The 15,197-nt window shown below is 45.5% G+C and overlaps 1 long non-coding RNA gene across 2 annotated transcripts in view; it reads left to right on the top strand.

Moving 5' to 3' along the window:
- Positions 1 to 15,197, top strand: part of LOC118973706 (uncharacterized) — a 517,996-nt gene that overhangs the window by 208,375 nt on the left and 294,424 nt on the right. For both annotated transcript variants that reach the window (XR_012126596.1, XR_005063193.2), the window contains one exon: positions 4,022 to 4,102. This is a non-coding gene — a long non-coding RNA (uncharacterized lncRNA). The remainder of the gene's footprint in view (positions 1 to 4,021; positions 4,103 to 15,197) is intronic.

Below are 15,197 nucleotides of genomic sequence, written 5' to 3'. Positions count from 1 at the left end.
GCATTCTTAGCACGTGGCACGCCAGGCCCTGGAGCACAGGGGAGATGGCATGTTTGGTCCCGAAGGCACCCAGCAAGCCGCCTCCTTGAAACAGCACCAGCTAGACAGAATCAATTTCCCATTGACTTTCAGCCCCATCTCAGACACAGTGTAATTCTTGTCTGAGGGTTTATAAAGGCCATTGACTGTCTTATAAAAGATTTAAGCACTTACCTTGTGGCATGCAGGAGCTCTATCTATCACGATGCCTTTTTGACAATTTCTGGGGAGGGGCAGTTGGCATTCCCACAGCAGGCGTGGCTCAGACAGTCAGGTACTGCCCCTCCTGGCTGGGCCCAAAGGTGAATGTGTCCACCGAGGGACCCTCCTGATTCGTCACCCAGGCGCCTCTTCTCCACAGGGAGGCAGGCTCCGCTGGCTCCATTTTGTGAACAAACCATGTGTGACACAAGATAATCTTTATTCCAGCCTTGCCTCTACTGGAACCAAGGGCACACAACTGGGACATGATTGGGACCAGAGGCATCTATCTGTACAGCATAAAGGGTTTTCTAGGTCATGAAACAGGAACAGTCGTGACCACCCTTTGCACTTGTCAGCCTCACGCCATAAGCCCCACTCCATTTTTTGACCCACAGAATAACTCTGGAAGGAAGGTAGGTAGAATAAGATTGTTACATTCATTTTACAGACAAGGAAACTGAAAGAGGCTCAGTGTGTGTTTGGCCAGGATACTGTCCATTTTCAGGTACAGTGGTACTTCCAGTTCCCTCTCCGGTCCTTCTGCCTGTTCTCCTTCCAGCCAGATGGGGAGACAGGAGGAGCCCAGTCTGGCGGTGACAGAGACAGGGTGTTGGGTCACTGCACTGCAGTGTGTCTAGGGCTGTAATAGCTTTATAGTCAAGGAAAATGGGAGCACAGGGAATGGGATGCTCAGCTCTGCCGAGGCAGGAGGTGTCAGTCGAACGTGGCATCAGAACATAGGAACAGGTGCTGAGGCAAGAGGACACCCAGCTTGCTTGGGGAGTCGTGACGGTGATGTGTTAGAGAAAAGGCTCCTCAGGTGCAGAGTGGGGAATAGCAGAGGAGCATGAGCTGGCCCCCTAACCTTCTGTGATGGCATCTCCTGCTCTGTTCCCTCTTGCTTGCTTTGGCCCACACTGGCCTCCATGCCGTTTCTCCAATACACCAGGTGTGTTCTCAACCTCAGGGCCTTTGCACCAGCTCCTCCCACTGCCTGGAATGGTCTTCCCTTGGTTATCCTTGAGACATGTTCAAGCCTGTACTCTGATGTCATTTCCTCAGTTAGGATGATTCCAACTACCCAGGTTACACTGGCAGCCCTCTCACCCCTATCCCCTGCACACACATGTGCAAACACGCATGCATGCACACATGTGTGCATGCACACACACAATTGCACAATGTGCTTTCCCCCTGCCATGGTCTCACAGTCAACATCTGGGTCATATGGAAGTTGCTTCTCTCAGTATCTTCTTGGTTGAGTGGTAAGGTACCTTCTGCAGTAGGAGAATCACAGGTAATTTCTTATTTCCCTTAAGCTATAAAAATATTACAATTTGTATCACATTTTATGAATTTCCACTGAAAATGTGTGTGTGTACCTGTGTGTGAGTGTGCGAGGGAGGCAGACCTCTGCTGGGTCGCAGGCTGTGCCTACAATGTCAGTGGCATTGTGCATGTGGCCTGGATGGCAGGAGCCATTAGCGTGAAGCTGGCTGGGCTGCCAGGAGCCTGAAGTGGTGCAGAATCATTAACTGGCTCAGGAGAAAGCTGGTGGGACTAAAGAATTCAAACAGAGTGGTCACCTGCCTCTGCATGGTATTCCAGGGCTGTACCCAAGGATCTGGTGAAAATACCTTGTGACTCAGAGGGACACTCAGTGCTTCTCGAGTCAGAGCAGGGAGTGCAGCCTTCAAGCTTCCTGAGAGGCCAAGCTGGGGGCTCAGCATGTCCTGCTTCCTGCCTCCTCCTGGGCTCCCTGTGGCCGGCGCATCCTGTGCCTACTCCTTTTTTCAGCCTCATCTCCTCTTCCTTCCCCTCCTCTTCCTCTTGTATCTGTGTGGGTGCCTGTGGCCCCAGGCCTTTGGCTCTGTCACAGCCTCTGTGCTAACACACATGTAGCCCAGAAACTCAGGGGCTCCTCACACTGGGCCCTGTGGACTCCCCGCACCTGTGGGCAGACACCCTGCACCACAGTGGCAAGAGACCAGGTTCTGCTTCCAGCTCTGCTGTGGACACTGAACATGGAATCTAAAGAAAATCGCCTTTCATTAAGGAATTCCAGGTCCTCATCTGGAAGGGAGCATAATAACGACTGCCTCGCAGGTGTGGGCTGGCAAGCTGGAGCACGAGGGCCACGGGTGGAGCAGCTGGGATGCTGTGGGCAGGGGGAGGGACCCTTTGGTTCTGGACTTGCAAATATCACACGAGACGACATCTGGGCCATGTGGAAGTCGCTTCTCTCAGCATCTTCTCGGGTGAGTCGTGCCTTCTGCAGTAGGAGAACCGTCTCAAGAAATAACCATATGAAATGTGTTCCTATTTCTATTAAGCTATAAAAATATTCCAATTTGGGTCGCATTTTATGAATTTCCACTGACAGTCTTGAACAACTTTTATCTCCTACCAAAAGCCTTTTACCGAAGAGGGAAATGAATATGTGCCCTGACCGAGGGAGGCTCATGACCAGGTAGATTCTCACACCGTGCTTCAGTCAGCCCTTACGGTGGCAGGACTCACGACTGCCCGATCGTAAAAGGCCTTCCTTATGTGCCGTGAGGAGGACAGCGGATTCTGTCCCACAGCGCAGGGGGGACCATTTTACGATGCTGAGCCAGGAGAGTAACATTCCTACTTTCCCTCTTTGGCATGACGTAGAGGCCGGATTGGGGGTGTGAATTAGATGTCCCTCGGCAAGTCTGGAAGGCCGGAACACATCAGTGCTAGTTGAATGGAGAGATGCGACAGATTTTAAAGTTATTAAGCAGGTAGAGTCAGAGCTGCTAGAACTTGAATTATTAGATGGGAGAAGTGAGGAAGAGGATGGAGGCAAGCACAGCTCCACACTTGTTACTGATTTTCTCAGGGTGGTTCCCTGGGAAGCCTGCACGGCCAGTGGAGGGGAAGGAGCAGAGGCAGGCATGCAGACAACTCCTTGAACAAAGGGCCTGGAGAGAGAGAAAAGGTCGAGGGAGATTTTCCTTTTCTGTTTAAGGTATGGGAAGTGTGAGCATATTTATATGCCAAGGGGAAGCATGGCAGTACAGGGCACAGAAGTGGTAGCTGTTGGGCAAGACTCCTGAGGAGTGCCTGCTGCCAAGGAAGGTGGAAGGAGACACATCTTCCCAGGACAAGGATGTGGTAAGGAGACGTGGAGGTTTCTAAACTTGCAGGTGATGAAACAAAATCTGGAGACAGTTTACATCTAACCTCACCATTACCACGTGGAGGTAGGAAGCAAGGTGATCTGCTGTGAACCTGGGGCTGGGACTGGAGGACAGTGGGGCAGGTCCACTTAGGGCAACAGGGGAGAGCTGCTTGAGGACCAAGGTGTGTTTATGGCACAGCTGGGAAAGGGTCCAGGATGGGGCATGGCTGGGTCACTACCTCCAGCGTGAGGAGGGCTCCCGGGGCAGCAGCAGGGGCAGGTGACTGGTTTGACCCATGGTTGGGTGCTCATGGGAATGATTGCCGCAGAGGATTGGAGCAGTGGGACGAAGAGAGGGCTTGGACAGGGACCCGATGTGCAGAGAAAAAAGCAACTCAAGGGACTGGACATAGGTAAGGTCAGATGAGAGATGGCAGGTAAGAAATAGGCTGTGGCCAGATGTTAGATTTTAAGATTGCAAGCCAGAAACTTTCTGGGTGGCCGTAAGATCCAGTGTGGCAACGGATGTGGAGGTGGAAATGTTCACTGACATTACGCTGAAGAGCACAGGGCGAAGTGCTTTCTATGGATTTTCTCACCAAAACTCATAACAATCCTTTTTTTTTTCAGATGAAAAACTGAGGCATAGAGGGAAGAAACAGCCTGATCAAGGAGCCACAACCAGTCCTTGTCCCAGGCTGGGATGGGAAGGTAAGTGATCTTTCCCCCTCTCAACCGCTTCTCATGACAGTTGGCTGAGTCAACTCTGTGTGTGTTAATGCCCCTCAGGACGATAGCAGTGGGTGGGTGGAGAGGAAGATGAAAAAACAGAGACTGAGTCTTCTGCAAAACGTTGACCTGTACCGAACTGATAACCACAGCATCAGTTTGCTCCACCACCACTCATATTGGCCGAGTCACTCTGGGCTTCAAAAGACTGACAGGCTTCCTGCTGGGCATCTTCGCCACCCCGCTGTGGACACTGAGGTTCCTGAGGCAGAGGCTCTGTGCCCGGTAACCGGGGGCCAGCTGGCCTTGGATTGAAGTCACTGCCCTCAGTGGTGAGGAGTGGACCACGGGGGATCAGCCTGGAAGTGTCACTGCTGCTGTCGCGGGAGGGATGGTCTCCCCCTGTGAAGGCACTCCTGAGCAGGGCTGTGTGCAGGCCTGGGAGCATGGGCATGCACGTGCTCTTCACCACACTCCCTGGCAGGCCAAGACATAGAGTCTCCCTGGGGCTGTGTTGCCAAGAGGTGTCAGCGCCCCGGACACATTTCACATCCTGTGCTCGCTTTCCTCAGAAGGACCCTCCCAGTGCAGTCCGGCTCCAGGTGAGTGAGGCTGTGAATGCTGGGTGTTCACCAGCCTTGTCCAATTACCCTAGTTATTCTTTTTCCTCTAAGTTAAATCCTTTTCGTCTCTGTTATCCCATAATTTGGAAGGTAGCATCGTGTGGTAGAAATACCTGTATTCCCTTATTTATTTGGCAGCTATTTATTGGAGTCTTCAACAAATTCTGGAACATGGGTTTTGAAGAAAGGTGGCCTTGGATTTCATCCTAGCTGTGTGCTACCCAGGTAGCAGGGGCCCCATTGTGACATACTTTGGATGTTGCAAATGAGCTCTTTAACACCTGTAAGTGGGCTCTGTGACCACGGGGGGGAATTTATTTCACTCTTGGATCCTCAGTTTTTTAATATATATTTTCAGCTTGGCATAGAGTTTATGAGAAATCAGTAAGAAAATATTGTTAAGAGCCCAGCACAGTGCCTGGCACATGGCTGCATCCAAACCTGTTGGTTCTCCTCTCTCAGATCCCATAGCTTTTCAACTGGCAGGTGCTGGTCACATAGCAGTGGCCATTGGGGTGCATTTTTGTATCTGCATGGTGGGGTCCACCTTCATGCTGATGGCAAAGGTCACTGCAGCCGGGGGCTGTGAGTCCCTTTCACGTAGCTGATAGATGTGGACATTTTGATCGGAACAAAGGGAGAGTTTTAAAGAGCTCATTTCAGAGCTTACTCCCTTATTTCCTCCCAACAAAGTTCTAGCCTCCCTCTTCCCCCCGGTTTTGCTGGAATGGAATGGGTCTGATCAGGGCGTGGGGTGGGATCTGCTTAGCTCAGCATTTACACAATAATCCTCTGGGTTGGGATGGAACCAGGTGTGAAATCATCTGTGACACCTTACAATTTAGGAAACCGAAATTGCATTTTTCATACCAGTCACATTTTTCAGATGACCCAGGCCTGTTCTCTGCTGGCAGCTTCCAGTTTAGCATTTCTGGGCCTGGAATAAGGTCATCGGGTCTGATGGGGCCCATCCTGGCGCTGGCTCTGTGGGAGTGAGCGTTCGGCCTCGGCCCTGCCAGTTGTTTCAGCCTGGATATTATGTCATCTGGCTTCGTGTCATGTTTCTTCTCACACGTGTCGTGCCATTAGTTCAAACATAAGAAGCACTATGCTTCTGTGGAAAGAGCAAAGTGTTTTGAGTGACGCTGCCTGCGGTTGACTCCTGGCTTTCAACTTCTCTCAGTCTCTATTAGGCCAACTCCACATAGTGCTTCTGAAGTCCAATGACATAATGCACGTGAAAATGCCATGAAAAATGCAAAGAGCTACATAGCTGTTACAGTTATTATTCTTCAATTTATAAACCGGCACCTACATTTTGAAGCTAGGCTGCAAGAATGTCACAGATTATTTGTTAAAATATCATTAATATGTCAGGCAATTAATAGAGAATAGAAGTAAAAATTGCTCCATGTTTATGCACTTGTTTTTTACCTTGAAGAGCAGTATTTGATGGGTCTGATCTAATGAGCTTTGGATGATAGGAAAGTTTTGAGAGTTTTCAGGGATTTTTTTTAGTTTAAAAAGTCAATGCCTCACCCTCCATGGTTTTAATGGAGATTGTGTGAACAGAGTTCACAATATTGTCAATGTTAATGAAAAAGCAACATCGGATCTGTCTGACTCAGTACATTGGGCATGGTAGGAAGTTGATGATCCAGCTTCAGAACTGAAACTGATAATTGCTCAAGGTTTCCCTTCCCTGTTGCCTCTGTCCCACCCACAGCAGCACACTCATCCTTGCACACTCCAGCCTCGCTCTGTCCTCCTCTTCTCAAGAATCTGTCATGGCTCCCTATTGCCCAGTGGGTTCTCCAGAGTCTCAGTTGTGCCCCTTTCTCCCACTTGTGATCTATGTTTTGTGTTCTCAAGATTCCCTCTCACCTAGCATGTTAGCTTTTGTAAGAGTGCATCTCGGGTGCAGAGTGGCAGAGTGCTGCCATCATGACTTCTCATGCCTTTTCTCCTCCAAGAATGATCTACCTTCCAAACTTTACTCTCTGCCAGTTCCCACTTTTTGCAGAGATTTGTCCCAAGGAGACCAGAGAGGAAGACCATGCCCTTAAGGTAACAGATTGTACCAACTCATAGCCAGGTGGAAAATTCTCATGGAACTAGTAGTTTAGGAAGATGATGAGATTCTAGTCACTGACAGAGTTCCAGAAGATCCCTGTTAGGAACAGTTACCCCTCTTATGAACCTGCTTTTGGTGTGTCACCTCACCCATAGAACCACGTCTATCCTATAGACTGAGCAAGCGTCACCATATTTAATCCTGTATAATCACATAGCTCTTAGCATAGTGTCTGCACAGAATGTACCTTCAATAAAATTCACCAAATGCATTAATATTATGGATTCTACTGGAATGTCAGAGGCCCAGGTCACTGAATCAGGAAAATTCCCAAATGTCAGGAACCAAGGTTGTCACTCCCTGGCACATAGGAAGTAGGGCTAGGGCACGGGGGCAGCGGATGGAAGAGGTCTGTTTAGAACAGTATGTAAGTTTTCTGTTGCTCTAACAAGTTGCCACAAACTTTGTCACTTGAAACAACAAACTTAGAGTTCAGTCTGTTAGAGAGAAGTCTGACACAGTCTCAGTGGGCTAAAATCGAGATGTCAGCAGGGCTGCATCCCCCCTGGAGGCTCTGGGGGAGAATCTGTTTCCCTACCTTTTCCAGCTTCTAAAGACTGCCCACATGCCTTGGCTCACAGTCCCCTCCTCCATCTTCCAAGCCAGCAGCGACACATCGCCCTGACCACTCTTCCATCATTGTGCCTCCCCTTGATTTTCCTTTCTGCCTCCTCCTTCCACTTGTAAGGGATTCTTTGATTATACTGGGCTCTTCTGGATAATCCAGGATAATATTCCTACTTGCAGTTCAGTTATTAGTAGCAATCTAATTCCACCTGCAACGTAAATAACCCCTTTGCTGTATAACCTAACAAATTCACATATTCCAGGACTTGAGACACAGACATCTATGGCAGATGTTCTGAAGCCAGATAACCATTGTTCTGAGGGAGCCATTATTCTTCCTACTACAAACAGAGATTAGGACACATGGTGCCCAGATCCACATTTCCTTTACCTAGAGTGAAAGCATTTTAATACATAAGAGATGCCTACACAGAGGTCTAAATTTATTGAGAAAATATGGCCCATGATCATGACAGAATCCTTGACAAATCAATTGACCTACCAATCATCAAATAGCCACCCAAATAGCATACATTTATTGCTGCCTACTATGTAACAGAGATTCCAGGGCCACCATCTCTCATCAAGGGAAAAGAACACTAAGAGGCCAAGACACTGTGATAAAGACTTCAGAGTGGGTCCTTAACCCTGCACCTGCACCCTAAACACCACCCTGGACCCTGCATCCCAACCATCCACCCACCCAGACTCCCGGCCTCTCCTGCACCCACCCTCTCGAGCACAGATACAGATCAGACCATGGCCCTCGGTAATGCTTGCAGCGGCTGCCCAAGGATATGGTAGATATAGTTCTCCAAGGTGGACATCATGATGCTCTGCCTGACCACTGTGGGTAACACAGCAGCAGCCACAATCATGTATCAAAGATTTGTAGATCTGGGAGGAATCTAGGAATTTTCAAGTTTAAATTCTCAACTAGTGGAAAGGACCAGGATTAAACAAGATGGTGGTGTGAGAAGTGAGGAAGAAACCTCCTCCCAAAACCACATCTAACATGAAAATATAGCAAATACAACTAATTCTGAAAGAGTGACCAGAAAGAAGACTGCACCAGATGGCTTACATCTGGTGAAAAGAGAAGACCTCACAAAAGGGTAAAGTAGCAAAGCCTTGATTCAGTGGGACCCAAGCCTTACCCCCACCCCAGCTCACAGGTGGGAGGAAGAGAAACAGAGTGGGGAAGGAGTAGAAGCCTAGGACTGCTAAACACCCAGCCTTGGGTACCTGGTCTGGGAGCATGAACCCAAATTACATGGTGCTCTGGAGACTAGAGGGGTTGGAAAGCAAAGACAGGTGGAATACTCAGAGAGACTGAGATTCCAGCTGCTTGTAGAGAACAGGTGCCCACAACTGGCTGCTCTGGGACAAAAGAAAGGTGGGCATGTTGAAAGATTTCCCAACAGCCAGAGGGCTGCTAAAGGGGCAAGGATTACACAGAGCTTGCTGCTCAGGAAAAAGGGCAGGTGGACAAAATCGTCCCAGCACACTCAGCCCAGCAGGTTGGGAACTTTAAACTTTAAGGAGCTTCAGGCACTCCATCCCCCTGGCTCGCAATGCAGCGTCAAGACCTCTCACTGTGATACACAGCCTGCCACACCTTCCTCCTGGTCAGCACCAGTTTGCAAACCTGCTGCCTCCACCATCATGCCAGGCCAGCTGGAGGATGGCCCTGCCTACGGCAGCTACAGGGGGTAACTCAGAGGCTCCTCCCTGCATGCTTGCCCCACTGGCCCTGGCAGTAGAGGCAGGCACTGTGGCAGGGAAGCAGGGAAGAGCTTATTCCTCCCAGCAGGCACTGATGCCATGTGCCTGTGACACCTGCCATCGCTCCAGGGGCTCGGCAGCTCCAGACAGTAGACCACTAGAGGTTGCTGCCAACACAAAGCTATTCTTCCATAATAATCATTAGGAGTATGAAATGGCAAAAGAATCTGGTACAAACCAAAATCCCTCAAACACCAGAAAAAGGGCTAAGTGAAACAAAAACACCACTCTTGCTCCAAGATCATTCCCCTTATTCACCATTCAGGTCCGTCTTCTGCATTAACTGCTTCCATGAAAACTTTACCAATGGCTCACTCAGTCTAGGTTAGGTATTTTACTGTAGTTTTGTATCTTTTTTTTTTTTTTTTTTTTTTTTTTTTTTGAGAGGGCATCTCTCATATTTATTGATCAAATGGTTGTTAACAACAATAAAATTCAGTATAGGGGGGTCAATGCTCAATGTACAATCATTAATCCATCTCAAGCCTAATTCTCGTCAGTCTCCAATCTTCTGAAGCATAACGAACAAGTTCTTACATGGTGAACGAATTCTTACAGAGTGAATAAATTCTTACATGGTGAACAGTACAAGGGCAGTCATCACAGAAACTTTCGGTTTTGATCATGCAATATGACCTATAAACCATCAGGTCAAATATGAATATTCATTTGATTTTTGTACTTGATTTATATGTTCATCCCACATTTCTCCTATTATTATTATTATTTTTATTTTTAATAAAATGCTGAAGTGGTAGGTAGATGCAAGATAAAGGTAGAAAACATAGTTTAGTGCTGTAAGAAGGCAAATGTAGATGATCAGATGATCAGGTGTGTGCCTATGGACTAAGTATTAATCCAGGCTAGACAAGGGCAGCAAGACATCCACGGATGCAGAAGATTTCTCTCAAAGCAGGGGGGGTGAGGTTCTGAGCCTCACCTCTGTTGATCCCCAAATTCTCACCTGATGGCCCCCCTGCGACTGTGCCTGTCTTAGGTTGTTCCTCCCTTGAGGAATCTTACCCGTCTCTGGCTAACCAGTCATCTTCCGGGGCCATACAGGGAAATGTAAAGTTGGTAAGTGAGAGAGAAGCCTTATTGTTTGCAAAGGTTAGCTTTTTACTTCTTTGCAGATTTATGCCCTGTGGCTTCTATGCCCAGCACTTGTCTCGAGGTATCTTTACCACCTGGAGGAATTATGATACTCGGTAAATTCGATATGAGGCACGAATTCTATTTAAAGTTTGTAATTAGGAAGGAAGAAGAAAAGCTATAGATGTAGCATATGAAGGAAACTTGGGAGGATTGATTATTTCTTTGACATATCTTCTTGTATTGTACCTTAAGTATGTATAGGTTTTAAACTACTAACTAATTTGCACACACATATTAACATAATAGGAATATGGTGACATAAACAAAGCAAATCTATAATTACCAGCCATCTCCAGTGAAGCCAAGAAAACCATTTAGGCACCCTAGGCATTTGTGAAAATTTATCTATGATATGATGGATATTTTCCAACTGTACTTGAACCATCAGACAAATTAAAGCAGCCCATTTCTGGGATCTGTTCACATCCCATATGTTCTTTTAACCATAGATAGTCTATAGTCATGAGATTTTGGGGTGCTACAACTTGCACCCCTCCCAACTCCTGGTTGAGTTCCAACAGTACAGATCCAGTCAAATTCGTTGTCTCACTGTATGCACATGCCAGCCTAGACATCTCCCTCCTCCTTCTTATGGCAAGTCCAGGAGACGGTGGGCTGGATGCAGCCACAACCGCAGCATCGTCCGGATCCCTGTGGAGGCTTTTTTGATGATCATCCCCCGGCACGAGTCCTCCAGAGAGTGCTGATGCCGGAAGCTCCTCCTCATATCGTATCTTAGTTCATTTTCTGGGTATCCAAGCTAGGCCTTGATCTTCTGCGTAGAAACAAACAGACCCTTTGCCCACACTTTGACATGCCCTCTATACCACTGTGCAGAACTCATTGGAGGTCAGCACACAGTAACTGCTTTTTTTTTTTTTTTTTAATTAAGAGAAAGGAATATTATCAGAAAAGAGTACCTCCATAGCTGATCATCTGACACCCTTTAAGTGATCAACATTAAGGATATTTAAAGCATGCGTTGATCTTTGATTTACCAATAGTTTTATCCTGTTAAGGAGTAATCCCCCTTTTCTTTCTTTCTTTCTTTTTTTTTTTTAAATTTTTAATCTACACTTACCTGAAGAATACTATGTTTACTATGCTCTCCCCTATATCAGGTCCCCCCTAACAACCACATTACGGTTACTGTCCATCAGCTTAGCAAAATGTTGTAGAGTCACTACTTGTCCTCTCTGTGTTGTGCAGCCCACCCTCCCCTTTCTCCCTCCCCCCCATGCATGCTAATCTTAATACCCCCCTTCTTCTTCCCCCCCCTTATCCCTCCCTGCCCACCCATCCTCCCCAGTTCCTTTCCCTTTGGTACCTGTTAGTCCATTTTTGGGTTCTGTAATTCTGCTGCTGTTTTGTTCCTTCAGTTTTTCCTTTGTTCCTATACTCCTCAGATGAGTGAAATCATTTGGTATTTCTCTTTCTCCGCTTGGCTTATTTCACTGAGCATAATACTCTCCAGCTCCATCCATGTTGCTGCAAATGGTTGGATTTTTCCACTTCTTATGGCTGAGTAGTATTCCATTGTGTATATGTACCACATCTTCTTTATCCATTCATCTACAGATGGACATTTAGGTTGCTTCCAATTCTTGGCTATTGTAAATAGTGCTGCGATAAACATAGGAGTGCATCTGTCTTTCTCAAACTTGATTGCTGCGTTCTTAGGGTAAATTCCTAGGAGTGGAATTCCTGGGTCAAATGGTAGGTCTGTTTTGAGCATTTTGATGCACCTCCATACTGCTTTCCACAATGGTTGAACTAATTTACATTCCCACCAGCAGTGTAGGAGGGTTCCCCTTTCTCCACAGCCTCGCCAACATTTGTTGTTGTTTGTCTTTTGGATGGCAGCTATCCTTACTGGTGTGAGGTGATACCTCATTGTAGTTTTAATTTGCATTTCTCTGATAATTAGCGATGTGGAGCATCTTTTCATGTGTCTCTTGGCCATCTGTATTTCTTTTTTGGAGAACTGTCTGTTCAGTTCCTCTGCCCATTTTTTAATTGGGTTATTTGTTTTTTGTTTGTTGAGGCGTGTGAGCTCTTTATATATTCTGGACGTCAAGCCTTTATCAGATCTGTCATTTTCAAATATATTCTCCCATACTGTAGGGTTCCTTTTTGTTCTATTGATGGTGTCTTTCGCTGTACAGAAGCTTTTCAGCTTAATGTAGTCCCACTTGCTCATTTTTGCTGTTGTTTTCCTTGCCCGGGGAGATATGTTCAAGAAGAGATCACTCATGTTTATGTCTAAGAGGTTTTTGCCTATGTTTTTTTCCAAGAGTTTAATGGTTTCGTGACTTACATTCAGGTCTTTGATCCATTTTGAGTTTACCTTTGTATATGGGGTTAGACAATGGTCCAGTTTCATTCTCCTACATGTAGCTGTCCAGTTTTGCCAGCACCATCTGTTGAAGAGACTGTCATTTTGCCATTGTATGTCCATGGCTCCTTTATCAAATATTAATTGACCATATATGTTTGGGTTAATTTCTGGGGTCTCTAATCTGTTCCACTGGTCTGTGGCTCTGTTCTTGTGCCAGTACCAAATTGTCTTGATTACTATGGCTTTGTAGTAGAGCTTGAAGTTGGGGAGTGAGATCCCCCCTACTTTATTCTTCTTTTTCAGGATTGCTTTGGCTATTCGGGGTCTTTGGTGTTTCCATATGAATTTTTGAATTATTTGTTCCAATTCATTGAAGAATGTTGCTGGTAATTTGAGAGGGATTGCATCAAATTTGTATATTGCTTTCGGCAGGATGGCCATTTTGACGATATTAATTCTTCCTAGCCATGAGCATGGGATGAGTTTCCATTTATTAGTGTCCCCTTTAATTTCTCTTAAGAGTGACTTGTAGTTTTCAGAGTATAAGTCTTTCACTTCCTTGGTTAGGTTTATTCCTAGGTATTTTATTCTTTTTGATGCAATGGTGAATGGAATTGTTTTCCTGATTTCTCTTTCTATTGATTCGTTGTTAGTGTATAGGAAAGCTACAGATTTCTGTGTGTTGATTTTGTATCCTGCAACTTTGCTGTATTCCGATATCAGTTCTAGTAGTTTTGGAGTGGAGTCTTTAGGGTTTTTTATGTACAGTATCATATCATCTGCAAATAGTGACAGTTTAACTTCTTCTTTACCAATCTGGATTCCTTGTATTTCTTTGTTTTGTCTGATTGCCGTGGCTAGGACCTCCAGTACTATGTTAAATAACAGTGGGGAGAGTGGGCATCCCTGTCTGGTTCCCGATCTCAGTGGAAATGCTTTCAGCTTCTCGCTGTTCAGTATAATGCTGGCTGTGGGTTTATCATATATGGCCTTTATTATGTTGAGGTACTTGCCCTCTATTCCCATTTTGCTGAGAGTTTTTATCATGAATGGATGTTGAATTTTGTCAAATGCTTTTTCAGCATCTATGGAGATGATCATGTGGTTTTTGTCTTTCTTTTTGTTGATGTGGTGGATGATGTTGATGGATTTTCGAATGTTGTACCATCCTTGCATCCCTGGGATGAACCCCACTTGGTCATGGTGTATGATCCTTTTGATATACTGTTGAATTCTGTTTGCTAATATTTTATTGAGTATTTTTGCATCTACGTTCATCAGGGATATTGGTCTGTAATTTTCTTTTTTGGTGGGGTCTTTGCCTGGTTTTGGTATTAGGGTGATGTTGGCTTCATAGAATGAGTTTGGGAGTATTCCCTCTTCTTCTATTTTGTGGAACACTTTAAGGAGAATGGGTATTATGTCTTCTCTGTGTGTCTGATAAAATTCCGAGGTAAATCCGTCCGGCCCCGGGGTTTTGTTCTTGGGTAGTTTTTTGATTACTGTTTCAATTTCTTTGCTTGTAATTGGTTTGTTTAACTTTTGTGTTTCTTCCTTGGTCAGTCTTGGGAGGTTGTATTTTTCTAGGAAGTTGTCCATTTCTTCTAGGTTTTCCAGCTTGTTGGCATATAGGTTTTCATAGTAGTCTTTAATAATTCTTTGTATTTCTGTGGAGTCTGTCGTGATTTTTCCATTCTCATTTCTGATTATGTTGATTTGTGTTGACTCTCTTTTTCTCTTAATAAGTTGGGCTAGAGGCTTATCTATTTTGTTTATTTTCTCAAAGAACCAGCTCTTGGTTTCGTTGATTTTTGCTATTGTTTTATTCTTCTCAATTTTGTTTATTTCTTCTCTGATCTTTATTATGTCCCTCCTTCTGCTGACTTTAGGCCTCATTTGTTCTTCTTTTTCCAGTTTTAATAATTGTGATGTTAGACTATTCATTTGGGATTGTTCTTCCTTCTTCAAGTGTGCCTGGATTGCTATATACTTTCCTCTTAAGACTGCTTTCGCTGCATCCCACAGAAGTTGGGGCTTAGTGTTGTTGTTGTCATTTGTTTCTATATATTCCTTGATCTCTATTTTGATTTGTTCATTGATCCATTGATTATTTAGTAGCATGTTGTTAAGCCTCCATGTGTTTGTGAGCCTTTTTGTTTTCTTTGTAGAATTTATTTCTACTTTCATACCTTTGTGGTCTGAAAAATTGGTTGGTAGAATTTCAATATTGTGGAATTTACTGAGGCTCTTTTTGTGAGCTAGTATGTGGTCTATTCTGGAGAATGTTCCATGTGCACTTGAGAAGAATGTATATCCTGTTGCTTTTGGATGTAAAGTTCTATAGATGTCTATTAGGTCCATCTGTTCTAGTGTGTTGTTCAGTGCCTGTGTGTCTTTACTTATTTTCTGCCCGGTGGATCTATCCTTTGGGGTGAGTGGTGTGTTGAAGTCTCCTACAATGAATGCATTGCAGTC

The sequence above is a fragment of the Manis javanica genome, chromosome 17, assembly GCF_040802235.1.
Source record: "Manis javanica isolate MJ-LG chromosome 17, MJ_LKY, whole genome shotgun sequence".
In the NCBI taxonomy this organism is placed as follows: domain Eukaryota; kingdom Metazoa; phylum Chordata; class Mammalia; order Pholidota; family Manidae; genus Manis; species Manis javanica.
This window is presented reverse-complemented; position numbering and strand designations above follow the sequence as displayed.